Genomic DNA, 14,860 nt, shown 5'->3' with positions numbered 1-14,860 from the left:
TCCCTCCCTCTCCCTCCTTCCCATCCTCTCTCCTGCCCTTAGCCATATATCATCTGTTCCTCTCTTCCTTTCTCGCTTCCTCTCCCCCCCTCTCTCCTCCTCCTCCTCTTCCTCTCTCCTCCTCTTCCTCCCTCCTTCCTTTCCTCCTCCTCCAGGCAACAGGTGTCAATTTAACTCTCTCAAGCTGGGATGGAGAGAAGGAACGGATGGAGAGGGAAAGAGAAGGAAAGAAGGAAGGAGGAGAGGAAGGAAGGAAGGAAAAAGGGGAGACGATTGAAATATGTCTGTATCTTTCTTTCATTTTCTGTCTATCTATCTTTCTATTTTGTTTCTTTATATGCCTCTGTCTGTCTGCCTGTCTATCTATCTATCTATCTATCTATCTATCTATCTATCTATCTATCTATCTATCTATCTATCCTGTCCCATCCCTTTCCTTTCCTTCCCTTCATTTTCCCCATCCATTCCCTATTCCCTTCCCTTCCTGTCCATTCCCTTTTCCTTCTTTTTCCTCCTTCCTTCCTTCCTTCCCGTCTTTCCCTCCTCATCTCCCCCTCTTCCCTTTCCTTTTCTTCCATTATGTTCCTCCTTCCTTCATTTCTACTCTCCTTCCCTTTTCCATTCTCTTCCTTCTTCCTGTCTTTTCCTTCTCTTCTTCCTTCTCCTTCCCTCTTCCCTTCCCTTTCCTTCCATTATATTCCTCATTCCTTCATTTCTACTCTCCTCCCTTTATCCATACTCTTCCTTCTTTCCTTCTTCCTGTCTTTTCCTTCTCTTCTTCTTTTTCCTTCCCTCTCTCTTCCCCTTCCCTCCTCCCCTTCCCTCTGTTCCTCCCCTTTCCTCCACACTAAGCACCTGTCTATATACTAATTGAAAGGAATTAGAATACCTGACCCGTATCTTCCCTTCCTTCCTTCCCACCTTCCTTCCTTCCTTCCTTCCTTCCATTCCTTCCTTTCTTCTTTCCTTTGTTTCATCTCTCTTTCCTTCCTTTGATAATTTCTCTCTTCCTGCCTCCCGTTTTTCGTCCCTCTCTTCCTTCCTTCCTTCTTTCTTTCCTTCCTTCCTTCCTTCCTTTCGTTCCTTCCTTCCTTCGTTCCTTCCCTCCTTCCTTCCTTCCTTCCTGCATTTTTTCCTTTCTTCTTTCCATCCATCCTCACTTTGTTCCTTCCTTCCCTCCCTTCTTTCTTTTTTCCTTCCTTCCCTCTTTCCTTCCCTCTTTCTTTCCTTTCTCCCTTCCTTTCTTCCTTCCCTCAATCCTTCCATCCTTCCTTCCTTCATTACATCCATCCATCCTTCCATCCTTCTTTCCTTCCTTCATTACATCCTTCCTTCCTTCCCTCCTTCCTTCCTTCCTTCCTTTCTTTCTTTCTTTCTTTCTTTCTTTCTTTTTTCTTTCTTTCTTTCTTCCTTCCTTCATTACATCCATCCTTCCTTCCTTCCTTCCTTCCTTCCTTCCTTCCTTCCTTCCTTCCTTCCTTCCTTTCTTTCTTTCTTTCTTTCTTTCTTTCTTCCCATCAATCCTTCCTTCCTCTCTTCCTCCTCCCTCCCTTCACACAGAGAAATACAACCCTTCCTTCCTTCCTTCCTTCCTTCCTTCCCATCAACACTTCCTCCCATCCTTCCCTTCCTTCCCATCAACACTTCCTCCCATCCTTCCCTTCCTTCCCATCAATCCTCCCTTCCTCCTCCCTTCCTTCACACCGAGTAATACAATAATGAGCAAGGTAATGAAGTAATGTAGCTCACCTGTCCCAATGTTCACCTGCACACGTTAATGAGCTACTACGCACCTGATTCCCCCTTCACCTGTTCCCCTCATTTACCTGCTTGTTCACTAATTAACTTATGACTTGCACCTGTCCCCTGTGTGTGTGTGTGTGTGTGTGTGTGTGCTTCTATTATTGTACAGAGAATAGGAGGGAAAAAAAGGAGGGAGAGAAAGGGAAAGGAAAGTGAGGGAAGGGAAGAAGGGAAAGAAAAGTAAGGGAAGGAGGAAGGGAGGGAGTTAAGGAAAGAGAAGGGAACATGGAAACATGGAAATGCAGGCAACAGAAAGCCTATTGGCTCATTACGAGGTCGCCCGCTTTGGTGATTTAATCTGCTCGACAGCCACTTGGGGCTTGAGGAGCAGATGAAAGCACCTCGATATTGAGGAGCAGATGAAAGCACCTCGATGTTCAGTTTACTCCCGACGCAGCGAAATGACGGTCGATTCTATATTTGAAGGAGTTGATGGTATTCGCATTTACTACTTCTGAGGGAAGATTGTTCCAGTGGCGGATGACTCGGTTTGAAAAGAAACTCCTTCCAATGTCTGTGTTACATCGACTCGGCTGAATGGGTTAACTGTTATTTCTAGTTCTTGAGTTGGTTTGCAGTTCAAAGAATTTGGAGTAATCGACGTTATTGAACTTTTTCAGATACTTGAAGACTGGAATCATATCCTCTCGTAGGCGTCTTTTCTCCAATGTAAAGAGATTGAGTCGTTTGAGTCGTTCCTCGTACGGTTGAGCCCTTAAGGAGGAAGGGAGGGAGGGAAAGGAAAGTAAGGAAAGGGGGAAGGGAGGGAAAGGAAAGGAAAAGAAGGGGGAAGAGAGGAAAATAAAGGAAAGGGAAATAATAAGGAAGGAAGGGAGATAGAGGAAAATGAGGAAATAGGGAGAGGGAGAGAAGGAAAGAAAAGCGAGGGTAGGAAAGAGGGAGGGAAAGGAGAAGAAGAGAAGGAGGAAGGGAGGGAGGGAGAGGAAAATGAGGAAAGGATGGAAAGAGAGAGGGAAAGAAAAGGGAGAGAAAGAATGATGGTGGGAGGGAAAGGAAAATGAGGAAAGGAGGGAGAGAGGGAAAGGAAAGTGAAGGAAGGAAAGAGGGAGGGAGGGAAAGGAAAGGGAGATAAGGAGGAGGGAGGGAGAGAGGATGGAAGGAAGAAAATTAATAGAGGAAAAGGGAGGAAGGATTGGATATGGGGAAGAAAGGGAAGGAGGTATGGAGGAAAGTTGTGGCAGAAGGGAGGTAACGGAGGAAAAAAGTGAGGAGAGGGAAGGAAGAGAGAGAGAGAGGAAAAACGGGATGGAAAGAGGAAAAGAAAGAGAGGAATGGAGAAAAGGATGGAGAGAAGAAGAAAATGGAGGAAAAATTAGAGGAGAGATGGAGAGAAGAGGAATGGAGGAAAGACTGAACAGAGGGAAAGGATAAAGGGAGGGAAAGGAAGAGAGGGATGGAGAAGATAGGATTGCATGGAGGAAAAACGATATGGAGGGAGGAAAAAGAAGAGGAAAGACGAAATAGAAGGAGGAAAAGTGAGGGAAAGGAAGGGATCGATGGAGAGAAGAGGGATGACTGGGGAGAGGAGAGAAAAGGGAGGGAGGAAAGGGGGAGGAGAAAGGGATGGGGTAACTGTGCTAATGTAGATTCGGTTGTTAGGCTAGGAATGAGATTAACCCTTGATTATGAGGTGGAGGAAGGGAGGAAGAGAAGGAGGGAGAGAAGGAGGGAGGGAGGTATTGGAAGGAGGGGAAGTGAGAGAAGGAAAAGAACTGGATATATTGACGAAGGGAGGAAAGTGAGGAAAGGTGGGAGATAAAGAGGCAGAGAGGGACTGGAGGGAGGGAAAGTGAGGGAGGGAGAGGAAAGCGAGGAAAGGAGGGAGATAAAGAGGAAGAGAGGGACTGGAGGGAGGGAAAGTGAGGAAAGGAGGGAGGGACTGGAGAGAAAGAGAAATAGAAACTTGAGGAAAGGGAGGGAAAGAGAAAGGGAGAGAAAAAGGAGGGACTGGAGAAATGGAGGAAAAGGAAAGTAGGGAAAGGAGAAAGTTAAAGAAAAATGAAAGAAGGAGGTAAGGAGGGAGGGAGAGGAAAGGAGGAAGGGAGAAGGGAAGGAAAGTGAGGAAAGGAAAGGAAGGGAGAGAAGGAATAGAGAAGGGACGAAGGGAGGGAATTGCAGATGTAGTGTAGTTAAGGACGAGTTACATGAGTTTGGTGGTGCTGATGGAGGGGGTGGTGGTGGTGGTGGTGGTGGTGGTGGTGGAGGGGGTGGTGGTGGTGGTGGTGATGATGGAGGGGGTGGTGCTGATGGAGGGGGTGGTGGTGGTGGTGGTGGTGGTGGTGGAGGGGGTGGTGGTGGTGGTGGTGGAGGGAATGGTGGTGATGATGGAGGTGGTGGTGGTGGAGGGGATGGTGGTGGAAGGGTGGTGGTGGTGGAGGGGTGGTGGTGGAGGGTGGTGGTGGTGGAGGGGTGGTGGTGGTGGAGGTGGTGGTGATGATGGAGGGGTGGTGGTGGTGGAGGGGTGGTGGTGGTGGAGGGTGGTGGTGGAGGGGTGGTGGTGGAAGGTGGTGGTGGTGGAGGGTGGTGGTGGTGATGATGGAGGGTGGTGGTGGTGGAGGGGGTGGTGGTGGAAGGGGTGGTGGTGGTGGAGGGGGTGGTGGTGATGATGGAGGGGGTGGTGGTGGTGGAGGGGGTGGTGGTGGAGGGGGTGGTGGTGGTGGAGGGGGTGGTGGTGGAGGGGGTGGTGGTGGTGGTGGTGGTGGTGGTGGTGGAGGGGGTGGTGGTGGTGGAGGGGGTGGTGGTGGAAGGGGTGGTGGTGGTGGAGGGGGTGGTGGTGGTGGAGGTGGTGGTGGAAGGGGTGGTGGTGGTGGTGGTGGTAGCCAGGGATGGAGTGGATACAAGAGTTGTGTGTTCGAATACGGATAGATCCTTCCACTTCCAACGAATACGAATACGAAGTCGACTACACTGAAATGGTTTTAATTCGAATAAAAATGCGAATACTTCTTGAACGTATTCATGAACACATTGATGAATACTTTTCATTGAAAAATACCTTCTTGACGTAACTGGGTATGGCACTGTTCTAAGGTTACGCAACAGTAAGATGAGCGCCTGACCAATGACTCGTGACTGGTTCCAGGATGCAGCACAGGGACAGCACACTCACCTTAAAGACGGCTGGTGTTTCTGATGACAAATTTTGAAGCATTCGTCAGATTATTCGCAGAATACGAACACTTTTCCCCTGTATTCGAATACGATTGAGAATACTTTGATTTCTATCAATAATTATTCGAATACGAATACTCGATCCCTGGTAGTGATGATGGTGATGATGGTTGTGATGGTGATGGCCGTGGTGATGATGATGATTGTGGTGGTGGTGGTGGTGACACGCTACACAGTTTTACACTTAACCTTTCTCTCCACCTGCCTGAAATCCCTCTTTATTCTCCTCCTCCTCCTCCTCCTCCTGCTGAACGAGGCAACTGGCAGTTACTGGCAAAAAAACTGCACGCGAGGAAGGGGCCACAGCAGCCCTTGACTACTCAAGCCGTAACCACGACGCGACACACAGGAACGGATGCGAACGTAAACACTCAGTAGAAGACACACTGCAACTCGGAACGCCAAGAACAACAGTCCTATCTCTGTCCTGTACACAAATGCGCGCAGCCTAATTCCAAAAAAGAGACGAACTCAGTGCGTATCCTGCCGCAGAAGAACCGGACGTCGTGGCGATTACTGAGACCTGGGCCAACTCCACGCGTCTAGTGTCTGAACTGTCACTCCCGGGATACGAAAACTTTCAGAAAAACCGGACGAATAAAAAGGGAGGAGGCGTCATTTGTTATTATAAGCACGCTATCTGCAATAAGAACAGAAAAACAGGACGCTGAGAAATACGATTCCGTCTGCGTAGAAATAACAACACATAATAAATAGAAAGAGAATAGCAGACTCATAGAAATGGCGGAGTATTCATTCCTCACTCAAGTTATAACTCAGCCAACAAGAGAAAACAACATCCTGGACCTGGTACTAGTGAGCGACCCTGACCCCATTCGTGACTGAAGTAGGAGAAAAACTAAGTGGTTGCGACCACCACATAGTCCGCTTCAGCGTCAGTGTTCAACACAGACTCATCGAAAATCCAACATTAATACCCGATTACCGAAAGGCTAACTTCAATTTAGCCCGCGAACTGCTGCCTCCTGCTGCGTGGGACCATATCAACGGCAACCCCAACATCAGTACAATGGAAGACACGTGGACCGTCTTCAGGGACAAGCTCCTGGAGGTGGAAAGGGCGACAGTTCCTATGAAATCCAGGCGAGTAAATGGTGCCGTGGATCCACCGTGGATGAGCATGGAGATCAAAAGGGCAATAAACTCAAAAAAGTGGAATTATGATCTGATGAGAGGAAGTGATACGGCCGACGCCCGTGTACAGCACCAAAATAGCCTCATAACTTGTCGAACTCTCATTCGGACTAGCAAACGCAACTATGAGAAACAAATAACGCGCGAAGTCAAAACCAATCCCAAAAAGCTCTTCACGTACATCAGAACAAAAAAGAAATTTAAACCAACATTGGCCCATTGACGGACGAGACCGGATCACAAACCCAGGACAGTACACACATAGCCAAAATCCTCAACAGTAACTTTGCGTTAGTATTTACGATCGAAGACAAAGAAAACATACCCGAATGCCCCGCTCCTCCGAGGGGGATTACGCCCCTGGAAATTGACGTAATATCCGCTCAAGACGTGAAAAAGTACTTGGACAAACTCGACACGAACAAGTCAACGGGACCTGACAACTTGTCACCGCGGTTGTTGAAAGAACTGAAACAGCAAATACTGCAGCCCCTCACACGCATATTTAACCGGTCGCTACAACTGAACAAAGTACCCGACGACTGGAAAACGGCGAACGTAACTCCGATCTACAAAAATGGAGATAAGAACGTTGCCCTAAACTATAGGCCTATAAGTTTAACATCAGTGGCAGGCAAAATCCTCGAGAAGATTATTTGAGACAAACTTGTCAATTTCCTAGAGGAAAACGATATAATTTCTGGCAAACAGCACGGTTTCCGAAATAAGCGTTCTTGCTTAACGAATCTACTGGACTTCTTCCCAGGCATATACGATGACTGGGATAATCACGTCCCAAGCGATGTCAATACCTGGACTTTCAGAAAGCCTTCGACAAGGTGCCGCACGAGCGGCTCCTTAAAAAACTAAAGGCAGGTACAGGAAGAAACCTGACTGCATGGATAAGAGATTGGCTCACCAACAGAAAACAGCGAGTTTTACTCAACGGGCAGGCTTCTGAGTGGCTGCCAGTCACTAGTGGGGTGCCCCAGGGGTCGGTGCTGGGACCCATTCTCTTTATCATATACATCAATGACTTGGAAGCGGGATTGAAATCCTCCCTATCAAAGTTTGCCGACGACACTAAAGTGGGCGGAAGGGCCCTCACGACTGCCGACTGTGAAGTCATCCAAAAGGACCTTGACCAGATCATCCAGTGGTCCGAAAAGTGGCAAATGTCGTTCAACGTTGACAAATGCAAAGTCATGCACTTTGGTTCCAGAAACAGTAACCATACATACAACATGCGTGGAAAACCTCTGCAGGTCGTGCAGGAGGAATCGGATCTTGGAGTCACTATCAGCAGTGACCTAAAACACGCAAAACACTGTAAAAAAGCATATAACAAAGCCAACACTATGCTCGGGTTTATATCAAGAAACTTCGAATGCAAGACGCCGGAAGTAATGTTATCCTTATATAACTCAATGGTAAGACCTCACCTCGAGTATGCGGTACAATTCTGGTCCCCTAATTACAGAAAAGACATTGAATTATTAGAAAGAATCCAGCGACGCGCTACGAAGATGATTCCACCCTTGAGAGCCCTGCCGTATGAAGAACGACTCAGGCGACTTAACCTCTTCACGCTGGAAAAGAGACGCCTACGGGGGGATATGATTCAGGTCTTCAAGTACCTAAAGAACTTCAGTAACGTCGACCACTCCAAGCTCTTTGAGCTACAGACCAACTCAAGAACTAGAAACAACGGCCTGCCCATTCAAGCAAAGCGATGCAACACAGACATTGGTAGGAGTTTCTTCTCTAACCGTGTCATTTGCCATTGGAACGACCTCCCTGCTGAAGTAGTAAGTGCGGAAACCATCAACTCCTTCAAAAATCGCATCGACCGTCACTTCGTGACAACAGGAGTAAACTGAAAATACGCACCGAAATGCCTTGAACTGTTCTGCGGGCACCCAGCGACCGCCAGGCAGATCACCGCTCTACAGCAGGCAACCTCGTAATGAGCCAATAGGCTTTCTGTTGCCTGTCATTCCATGTATCCATGTTTCCTCCTTCTCCTCCTTCTCCTCCTCCTCCTCCTCCTCCTCCTCCTCCTCCTCCTCCTCCTCCTCCTCCTCCTCCTCCTCCTATTACTGTTCCTTTAACTTTTATTCCCCATTCTCCTCTCTGTCTCACTCTATTTCCTCCTACCTCCTCATCTTCTCTCCTCCTCCTCCTCCCCCTCTTCCTCCTCCTTCTTCTCCTCCTGATCCTCCTCCTCCTCCTCCTCCTCCTCTTCCTTTTGTTTCCACCTTCCCTTTACTTCTTCCTTTCGTAAGTTTTTCCTTATTTTCTTTTTACTTCCCTCTTTCCCTCCCTTTCCTGTTCCGCTCAATCTTCCTTCCCTCTCTCCTTCCTTCCTTCCTTTCTTTCTTCCTTTCTCTCCCTTTCGTCCTTCCTTCCTTTCTCCCTCTCTCTTCTTTCTTTCCTCCCTCCTTCCTTTCCTTTCTCCCATCTTATCTCCCTTTTTGTCTTTATTTCTCTCTCCTTTTATTCCTTCCTTCCTTCCTTTCTTCCTTTCCTCTTTCCTTCCTTCCTTCCTTCCTTCCTTCGGTCATAGGAGTATCAGATGCATAATCTTCCTACAATCTTTCTCTTCCTTCCTCTGTTTCCTCCATGTTTTTTCTTTCCTCCTCTTCTTCCTCCTCTTCCTCTGCAGGCGATGCAGGAGGAAAAGGATCTTGAAGTCATTATCAGCAGTGACCTGAAACACGCGAATCACTGTAAAAAAAGCATACAACAAAGCCAACATTATGCTCGGGACATAGCGAGGAACTTCGAGTGTAAAACACCAGACGTGATGCTATCCTTGTATAATTCCATGGTAAGACCTCCTCGAGTATGCAGTACAGTTCTGGTCTCCTAGTTACAAAAAGGACATTGATTTACTGGAAAGGATTCAACGACGCACCACGAAGATGATTCCAACCTTAAGGGCTCAACCGTACGAGGAACGACTCAAGAGACTCAATCTCTTTACATTGGAGAAAAGACGCCTACGAGGGGATATGATTCAAGTCTTCAAGTATCTGAAAAAGTTCAATAACGTCGATTACTCCAAATTCTTTGAACTGCAAACCAACTCAAGAACTAGAAATAACGGTTTACCCATTCAGTGCAGTCGATGCAACACAGACATTGGAAGGAGTTTCTTTTCAAACCGAGTCATCCACAATTGGAACAATCTTCCCTCAGAAGTAGTAAATGCGAATACCATCAACTCCTTCAAATATAGAATCGACCGTCATTTCGCTGCGTCGGGAGTAAACTGAATAACGAGGTGCTTTCATCTGCTCCTCAATATCGAGGTGCTTTCATCTGCTCCTCAAGCCCCAAGTGGCTGTCGAGCAGATTAAATCACCAAAGAGGGCAACCTCGTAATGAGCCAATAGGCTTTCTGTTGCCTGCATTTCCATGTTTCCATGTTTCCTCTTCTTCCTCCTTCTCCTCCTGTTTTTTCTTTGTTTCTCTTATCTGTCCTTCTCTTTCTTCCTTCTCTCCTTCACCTTGTTATTGCTCTCTCTCTCTCTCTCTCTCTCTCTCTCTCTCTCTCTCTCTCTCTCTCTCTCTCTCTCTCTCTCTCTCTCTCTCTCTCTCTCTCTCTCTCTCTCTCTCTCTCTCTCTCTCTCTCTCTCTCTCTCTCTCTCTCTCTCTCTCTCTCTCTCTCTCTCTCTCTCTCTCTCTCTCTCTCTCTCTCTCTCTCTCTCTCTCTCCTCTTCGCTCCACCACCTCTTCATAACCTCATTTCATCCTTCCCTTCATCTCTTCATCACCTTTCTTCCTCCTCCTCCTCCTCCTCCTCCTCCTCCTCCTTCTCTTCCTCCTCCTCCTTTCCTCCTCTTTCGACTCCTTCTATTTCTACTCTATTGCTTATTCATCCTCCCCCAGTCTTCCTCCTGTTAGTCTTCTTCTTCTTCCTCCTCCTCCTCCTCCTCCTCCTCCTCCTCCTCCTCCTCCTCCCTCATTATTCTCATTAACCTTTACTACACACTTCCACCTGTACTAACAATTCTCTTCCCTTCCCTTTCGTTCCCCTCCTTCCCTTCCTTTCCCTTCCCTTCCCTTCCCTTCCCTTCCTTCCTTCCTTCCCTTCCTTCCTCCCCTCCTTTCCTTCCTCCTTCCTTCCCTTCCCTTCCCTTCCCCTCCCTTCCTCTCAGTTCTTTTCCTTTCCCTTCCCTTCCCTTTCTCCTTCCTTTTCATTTCTTTCCCTTTCCTTTCTCTTCCCTTTCCTTGCATTCCCTTCCTTTCTCTTTATTTCCTTTCCTTTCCCTTCCCTTTCTCCTTCCCTTTCCTTTCCCTTCATTTCCCATCCTTCCCTTCCTTTCTCTCTTCTTCCCTTTCCTTCCCTTCCTCATTCTTCCCCTGCCCTCCTCTTTTTTCCCTTTTCTTCCCTTTCCTCCCCTTTCTTTCTCTTTCCTTCCCTTTCCTTCCCCTTGTCTCTATTTTCTTTCTCTCTCCTTCCCTTCCTTCTCTTTCCTTCTCTGCCCACCCGTTCACATAATTCCCTTCCCGTCTCATTTACTTCTTATCCTTTCCTTTCCCTTCCATCCCATCATTTCTTCTGTTGTTTATTCTCTTTTTTTCCTCTCTGATTTCCTCACCTTCACTATTTTCCCTTTCCTTTGTTCTTCTTTTATTTTCTCTCCTTTCTCTTCCCTTTCCTTCCTTTCCTTTTCCTTTCCCTTCGTTTTTTGTGTTCGCTTCTTTCTCTCTTATCTTTCCCTTGTATCCTTCCTTTCTTCCTTTCTTTCTTTCTTTCTTTCTTTCTTTCTTTCTTCCTTCCTTCCTTCTTTCCATCCATACATCCATTCTTTCATTCCTTCCTAACATTCATTCTTTTCTTCTTTACTCCTTCCTTCCTTCCTTCCTTCCTTCCTTCTCTTCCATCTACCATCCTTTCCCTCCTTCCCCCCATCTCCCTCCCCTCCTCCCCTCCTCCCTCCCTCTCTTCCTCCCTTCCTCCCTCCTTCCTTCTCCCATCTCATCTCACCCTAACATTTGCCTCCCCTCCTCCCTCTCTCCCTCCCTTCCCTTCCTTCCTTCCTTCTCTCCCTCCCTCCCTCTCTCCCTCCCTATCTCCCTCCAACTCTATGACATTTTCTTCTCATCTATTCCCCTCATTTCTCCCTCCCTCCCTCCCTCCCTCCCTCCCTCTCACTTTAACATTTCCCTACCTCCTACTTCCTCCCTTCTCTCCTTCTTTACCACCCTCCCTCCCTTCCTTATATCCGCCCCATAACATTTCAGTCTCTCTCTCTCTCTCTCTCTCTCTCTCTCTCTCTCTCTCTCTCTCTCTCTCTCTCTCTCTCTCTCTCTCTCTCTCTCTCTCTCTCTCTCTCTCTCTCTCTCTCTCTCTCTCTCTCTCTCTCTCTCTTCTTTCTTTCTTTATTTATTTCTACATCTTACATATTGTAAATGTGTACATATATGTCGATGAGCGGCAACCCCGCCGCTGGGAGTGTCAGGGCCACCCTGCTGGCTGGTCGGGTCACATCACACACCCTACTCCCTACAGGGGGGAGTATAGCGGTGTGCGGTCAGCGTGGAGGTAGTGTCGTCTGGGCCCGCCGGAGCACAAGGGCGGCTCTCGCCTCCTCGTCCTGCGGGTCCTCGGTGGGCTGCTGTCCGAGCTGGGCCGTGGCGGGGCAGTACAGTGGACCAGGGGGCGATGAGCGACGGCTTCGCAGTGCTCACACCGCCGGCCCGCGAAGTCGTTCCTCATCTCCTGGAGCGTGCGGCTCTCTCTCTCTCTCTCTCTCTCTCTCCTCATTCCATAACAATCATCCCTCCCTCTCTCCCTCTCCTTTTCTCTCCCTCCCTCCCTCCCTATCATTCTCTCTCCCTCCCTACCTACCTCCCACCTGCTCCCTCACCCCCTCCCTCTTTATCTTTACTTTCCTCTCCCTCTCCCTCCCTTCCTCCCTCCCTCCCTCCCTCCAGGTAAAACTCTCCACTGGACGCGTTTCGCACCTTAATCACTTTAATTACCTGTGCTGAAGGTGCCTCGGGTTTACCTGTGGTGGGTGCGTGCTTGTGTCCGTGTGTGTGTGTGTGTGTGTTTGTGTGTGTGTGTGTGTGTGTGTGTAATTTATTTTTTATATGATTTTACTCTGTTTTTTCATTTTCATTTTTTTTCTCACGTTTGTTCGTCATCTTCTTCTTTGTCTTCTTCTTCTACCTCTTCATCTTATTATTCTTTTCTTCTTTTTCTTCTTCTTCTTTTCTTCTTTTCTTCTTCTCTCTCTCTCTCTCTCTCTCTCTCTCTCTCTCTCTCTCTCTCTCTCTCTCTCTTTAACCCTCAGACCTTAGGAACCTGATCTCTTTTACACGGAAGATCAGAGAGAGAGAGAGAGAGAGAGAGAGAGAGGGAGAGGGGGGGGGTTCCTTTGTCTCGGCTTGCGTATAGTTGAATAATTCTCAGGAGTCTAAGTTATCGATTCCGAGCCTCGTGACGCAACTCTCCCGCCGCCCTAACGACCTGAGGCTCCCTGATTGTCGTCCTTACCTGGTGTTGTTAGTGTTACCTGGTGTTGGTGATACTCCTCCTCTTTTTCTTTTTCTTCTCTTTTCCTTCTTCTCCTACTTCTTTTTCTGTTTGCCTTGTTTTTTGTCCTTGTTCTTGTTCTTTTTTTTTATATTTTCTTCTTTTTCTTGTTCTTGTTCTTGTTCTCGTTCTTGTTCTTCATCTTGTTCTTCTTGTTCTTGTTCTTCTTCTTCTTCCTATTACCTGTTATTATTGTCATTAGTCTGAGGTATTTTTATCCTTATTATTTGTTGTTTTTATTTTCCTTTTTTATTACTATTGTGTTGATTATTATTTGAGAAACTTACCTTGATTGTCGCCTCTTACCTGTATTATTAGTTTCATTATTATTATTACCTGTTATTATTGCCTTTAGTTTGAGGTATTTTTTGTATTTATGATTTGATGTTTTTATTTTTTGTTAGTGATTTGTTATTTTTATTATTCGTGTTATTATAGAGACGCCTTGATTGGCAACTTTACCTGTTATTATTGTCATTACTTCGAGTTATATTTGTTTTCGTTATTATTCTCTTTGTTTGTTATTTTTATTGGTCTTATTATTTTTGTGATTATCCTGAACGTATTATAATTGAAGCCTATCACCTGTGTTATTATCGTTATTAATGCCGGTGTTGCTGGTCATGTTATCTTTGTTATCATTATTATTGTTGTTATGTTGTTATCGTCACTCATTATCATCATCATTATTACTGTTTTCGTTTTATTATTATTATTATTATTATTATTATTATTATTATTATTATTATCATTATTATTATTATTATTATCGTTATTATTATTATTATTATTATTATTATTATTATTATTATTATTATTATTATTATTATTATTATTATTATTATTATTATCGTTATTATTATTATTATTATTATTATTATTATTATTATTATTATTATTATTATTATTATTATTATTATTATTATTATTATTATTATTAATATTATCGTTTTTTCCCCAGGACCGGGATCGAAGTAGTGCGTCGCGGGGCGTGGCGTCGGTGTTCGCCTCGCCACCAGAGGGCCAGGAAGAGGACGCGGGCCACCCCTTCATGGCCTTCGCTGCTGCGACCCGAAGAAGTGAGTACAGGCGTGACTTTTTTTTCTTTTTCTTCTGGCCAGTAGCGCCGGTAGGCTTTCTTGGTGGGGCCTGGCGGTCTGCCCCAGCCCGCTATGGCGCTCACAAGTGTTTATGGTGGCGCCATCTTGCTTGGCTCATGCTGCCCCACGGAGCTTGTCTTTGGTTTTCGTTAGAGAGTTTATCTAGAGTCCGGGTTGATGGGTGGTCTTCATCTAGAGTCCGGGTTGATGGGTGGTCTTCATCTAGAGTCCGGGTTGATGGGTGGTCTTTATCTAGAGTCCGGGTTGATGGGTGGTCTTCATCTAGAGTCCGGGTTGATGTGTGGTCTTCATCTAGAGTCCGGGTTGATGGGTGGTCTTCATCTAGAGTCCGGGTTGATGGGTGGTCTTCATCTAGAGTCCGGGTTGATGGGTGGTCTTTATCTAGAGTCCGGGTTGATGTGTGGTCTTCATCTAGAGCCCGGGTTGATGGGTGGTCTTCATCTAGAGTCCGGGTTGATGGGTGGTCTTCATCTAGAGTCCGGGTTGATGGGTGGTCTTCATCTAGAGCCCGGGTTGATGGGTGGTCTTCATCTAGAGTCCGGGTTGATGGGTGGTCTTCATCTAGAGCCAGGTTGATGTGTGGTCTTCATCTAGAGCCCGGGTTGATGGGTGGTCTTCATCTAGAGTCCGGGTTGATGGGTGGTCTTCATCTAGAGCCCGGGTTGATGGGTGGTCTTCATCTAGAGCCCGGGTTGATGTGTGGTCTTCATCTAGAGCCCGGGTTGATGTGTGGTCTTCATCTAGAGCCCGGGTTGATGTGTGGTCTTCATCTAGAGCCCGGGTTGATGGGTGGTCTTCATCTAGAGCCCGGGTTGATGGGTGGTCTTCATCTAGAGTCCGGGTTGATGGGTGGTCTTCATCTAGAGTCCGGGTTGATGGGTGGTCTTCATCTAGAGCCCGGGTTGATGTGTGGTCTTCATCTAGAGCCCGGGTTGATGGGTGGTCTTCATCTAGAGCCCGGGTTGATGTGTGGTCTTCATCTAGAGCCCGGGTTGATGGGTGGTCTTCATCTAGAGTCCGGGTTGATGGGTGGTCTTCA

General features: G+C 46.8%; 1 protein-coding gene across 1 annotated transcript in view; it reads left to right on the top strand.

Annotated features, from left to right (window-relative positions):
* The window catches only part of LOC126985186 (rabphilin-3A-like), a 216,545-nt gene that overhangs the window by 28,267 nt on the left and 173,418 nt on the right, over positions 1-14,860 (top strand). The window contains exon 2 of the mRNA XM_050839741.1: positions 13,662-13,779. The gene's annotated coding sequence lies outside the window, so the exon portion shown is untranslated. The remainder of the gene's footprint in view (positions 1-13,661; positions 13,780-14,860) is intronic.

The sequence above is a fragment of the Eriocheir sinensis genome, chromosome 59 (genome assembly GCF_024679095.1).
Source record: "Eriocheir sinensis breed Jianghai 21 chromosome 59, ASM2467909v1, whole genome shotgun sequence".
Taxonomy (NCBI): Eukaryota; Metazoa; Arthropoda; class Malacostraca; order Decapoda; family Varunidae; genus Eriocheir; species Eriocheir sinensis.
This window is presented reverse-complemented; position numbering and strand designations above follow the sequence as displayed.